This window comes from Gavialis gangeticus, unplaced genomic scaffold, assembly GCF_001723915.1.
Source record: "Gavialis gangeticus isolate Ggan-Ray unplaced genomic scaffold, GavGan_comp1, whole genome shotgun sequence".
NCBI lineage: Eukaryota > Metazoa > Chordata > Crocodylia > Gavialidae > Gavialis > Gavialis gangeticus.
The window spans coordinates 59,501,665-59,506,309 of record NW_017729029.1 but is presented as its reverse complement, the minus strand read 5'-3'; positions in this window follow the sequence as shown (position 1 = coordinate 59,506,309).

Sequence of the window (4,645 nt, the reverse complement as noted above, 5' to 3'; positions counted from 1 at the left end):
AAATGAAAGAAAATGATCTGCAGATATTTAAAGCTTTTCTCTTAACCTTCATCTACTTTGATTTTTTGCTTGTGAAGTCTTTGGAGCAGAGAATATCCTTGCCTAGAGGTCTGTGCCATCCTGGAAATACTGATAATGAAGCCCAACCTAAAGGATTTAGCACTGGAGCAGCATTGGCTCCTACAGAGATAGTGGTTCCATTGTGCTGATAAACCCTCTCCGTTTTTTTGAATATTTTGATTTGCATCTCTGTGGCAGTCCTTTGCAGATGGACAGGAACAGCTGTGTTACTCCAAGCAGGTTGCTATGGACTGCTCCAGACACTTGACTGGACTTGCCACCATCAGCCTCTCTTCTGTCCCACTCTACAGAAGGAAAGAAAATCCACACTGTTCCAGATCCTTTGTCCTTCTTCCCTGGTACATTCACACCCATTCCCTGGGATATCCTTATGGCGAGGACTCATTAGACATTAACACTGGTATAACTTGAATTTAATATTCCATTGTAACCTACAGCAGTGTCTGAAATAGATATGACCATTTTTACCTAGTTGCTGTCCCATTAGGTGCCTTGCTACAGAGGGTGAGGGAATCACTAACAGTCTATTGGCATTATATAAACACCTACCTGATGAGAGGCAGACACACAACACCTACACCAGTGTAACTTACATTAATATAGTTTCACCCCTGATTCTTGTATGCTATACTAGTGTAGAGCCATACATACTGGGCATGGCTACACAAGATGCTACGTCACCATAGCTCCCTGCTACTGTGCAGTAGGGTCAGAAATGACCCGGGCACCACTAAAGCACTACTAAAGCAAGTATTAAATGACCATGCAGTACCAACTGTAAAGTGGGGTGCATATGTAGATGCTCCCACTGTGTTCAATCCATGTTTACATCAGTATAAATGGCTCATAGGAAGCAATACTTTATTCCAGTAACTCCACTGAATATTCTACCCAATATGAGTATCTTATAGGTCATTTGTGACTTTCTCAGAATCACAGAGGAAGACTGCAGTAAAACCATAAATAAAACTAGATTTTCCAATGTTCCAATTTTTATCTTAGCTATAAGACCTTCCTGCCTCTTAGGATTTAAGAGAAATCTAAAAGCAAAACAACTTCATTTACTTCTCAGGCAGGCAGTAAATTGAAAAAGTAATATTGCTGCAAAAGTGTTGTTGCATTAATTTTTAAAATGCATGTACCATCCTGCAACCTCTACGTATTAGACTGAAATTTAAAAAAAATCCAAAAAGTAACCAACTCTCAAAATTATTTAGAAAAGCATTGCAGCAGAAGTACAAGGAAGGCTTTTGTATAAAAAATAAAAAAAGATTTTTTTTAGTGATGTTATTTGGAGCTTCTTTTCAAATAACCCCAGAGCTGCTGGCTTATCCATGTGCAAATTAAGAAAGGTTTTTTACTGCAAAAAAGCAAACTATCTAAATTTAAACTGAAACTGGTGCTTGTCATTTTACAAAAATGTGAATGTGAGACTATTGTTGACTTTCTTTGAGTAGGGAAGAAAGAGTGCTGGTATACGCTGCCCAAACCTAGCAACTTCCCCATTCTTTCCCTTTCCCCAACTTACAAGCACATGGGGGGGACCTCGGGCTTGCCCATGGCTATCTATTAGCACAGACTGTGTCTAAGGGGTCCATGAAAGATGATTACAATCAATCAAAAGTATGTGAATACCCAGTCTTGCAATTCAAAGGGGTCCGCACCTACGTTCAAAAATTTTTAGGGGTCTGCAAGCACAAAGAGGTTGAAAACCACTGTATTAGTACATCGACCACAAGCCAAAATGGAAACTGAGGAAAATGTCTTAGAGAAGAGCTGTCCCCCTACCCGTGTGCATTTCCTTGTTCCCGGTTAGCATCACAGGAGTAGAGAAAAGGTTACGGGGAAGTTAAGGTGCGTCTGTTTAAGGACTCATCCATGCAGATAGCAACCTAGAAGACTATTGCAGATAACTTTCCAACACGGGCACTCTTATTCTATGCTTTGGGGGTTTCTTTGCAATTAAGCCAAATACACAGGAAAATACTCAGTGAGAAATAAGCACAGTCACACTGGGAGCTGGTACAAAACAGCTGTTGTATTTTAAACTAATATCCCAGGTGGTTTCACAGTAACTGCCCTGTCTTGACAAACCCTACCCTACTTGTGTTGTTCCTAAGTAGGTGCCTGTCTGACAATTATGTAGAAGTGATAGACTCACCTGTGACATACAGATGTTGGGGGAGGATAAATATTTTCCTCCCTCATCCTATACATCCAGTAAGAGACTCCCTGTCCACCCACAAAGGCTCTAACAATGACCTTATTCCATTTTTTTTCCTATTAGTGCCACTTCTCCTAAATCTCAAACTTTGGGAACGGAACAGAAACAGCATCACTGTCAGTGACTACCCCATTCACACTTTTCCTAGCAAGTAGGTTCTTGACATTGCAGTAGAAGTTGGAAGTTGGCATGTGAGGGTGCCACGTAAGTGACTTACCACTCTGACGAACATGCTGTTTGTAATCAACCCAAGTGGGTAGTAACAGGAGCAGGCCTACTTTCTGCTGCCCAGTTTGAGTGCCGACTACAATCTATTAGTGAACATCAGGTTATTCTTATCCACAATAATACAAGCCACAAATAAAAGGATACTTAAAGTCAGTCGCTCAATGTCAGGAGCATTAACCAATTTTAAGCAGTATTTATGTTGAAGCAAGGACCCAGACTGACATTTTAATGACTGAGAAAGCCCTAAAGAAAACACCCAGAAATGTGGCAACCTTAAACAGATAGAAAATTCAAGAGGAATAAAAATAAAGGGTGTTTTGGTCAACCACTGAGTGGGAAATTCTAGGTGATCTAAGCTATGGGCATTACCCAGCACAGTTGCCAGCACTTAATTTGACAGGTAGCCTAAGCAAAAACTGAACTTGGCTGAACTACAGTGGAAATCACTGTAAAATGCTCTTGAGCTATTTCTCATGTCTTTGAAACAATCAAGCGTTGCTGTAGTGTTGGTTATGTTGGGCATCTGTCCCAGCCTTCTCAACCATCTTGTGATAACAAATGCCATGGAAAATCCCATTCCTGTTTGTTTTAATCTACTCCCACTCTCCCCTGCCTCATAATGCAGCATAAGATCTTGGCTTAATTTGTAGCCTTTGAGATCCTTCTCTTTCAAAACAGCATTGGTATCTTGCCACTCCACAGTATTATTGCCATCAGAAGAAGTATCTTTTTTCTTATCCATTTGTAAAAATTGTATGACATTACCAGCATTTATAAAAAAATGGTTCTCAAGCAACCTTACAATTTGCTAAGTGTTATATCATCTACGGACCCAATTGGGCTGATCATATACACAGGGTTATCTTTACCTACACACGAAGCCTCACTGAAATCAACAGGGGAACTTGTGTAAAGTTAAGTAACCCTGTCACAGTTCATAGTACTGAGCCCTATATGAACATGGTCTGTATTATCATTCATTGTGCAGAGATTGTGCAAATTACATGTGAGGCTGGAAACCATCAGGACGAAGCTAAAATCATTATTGTACAAATAAGTGCCAACTATTCTATGGCTTTTGCAGCGTTTTGACACCAGAGACAGTCTGTGGAATCAGTTCTAACACAATCATTCCCACTGAGTGTCCATCAACAGCACATGAAAGTGCCCGAAACATCCCCCCTCCCCGCCACTGATCTTACAATTCGGCAAAAATGGGATGAAATAAATAAATGGTCTAGTGGACACTTGTTTGTAATGATTTTAGCCTAGTCGTGATGGTTTCCAGCCCCACATGTAATTTGCAGGATCTCTGGACATTGAACACAATCTATTTTCCCTCTCGGTAAGTTTTTGTGGGACCAGCTCGCTATAGCTGGGAGAGGTGCCACAAAAAAAGGGCTTAACATGGGTTGTGACCCATGGGGCCCACAGCACCCAGGCATGCGCTATGACTGTTCAAGGATGCTTCAGCGTGTGGTGCAGTGTTAGCCCAACGTCCGGCGTGCCAGCCTGGTGCACAAGAGAGAGCTCGCACTAGGAAGCCATGTGGCTGCAAGCAGGGCTGCCAACTCTGTTTGAATTTAAACCTCGCATGCGGCACTGCCATTAATGACTTCCCATAGATTCAGAGATGCTAGGGTTGGAAGGAACCTCAACAGATCATTGCCTCCTACATTTTAAAAACCCACCGGACAACGGCATAAATCAGATGTAATGTTTTTGAACGCTATCACGGATCTCCCCCGTGACTGCCAGGAGTCTCCTGGAGATTTCTCCAGGGCAAGGCCGGAGGGTTGGCTAGAAAAGCCGGGCTCCTCGTCCCAGAAGAGCCCGCTCTTCGCTTCTCTGTACTCAAAAAGCCGGGAGGGAAGAGAAAGGGCTGGCGCGGAGAAGCTGGAGGGCCGCCGGTACCGCATCTCTGCCAGCCCAAGCCCGGCGGGCTCAGGGATGCCGGTGCCCGTCCCGCTCCGGCTCTGCAGGTGCCTCTCTCTGCCAACACCCGCCGTCCCCAACACACCCCGGGAGCGGGAGCCAGAAGCACCTCGGCGCCCACTGACCCGGGCGTGGATGCACCAGGCAGGAGGCAGCTCCGCTCCCCGCCCCGGCCCA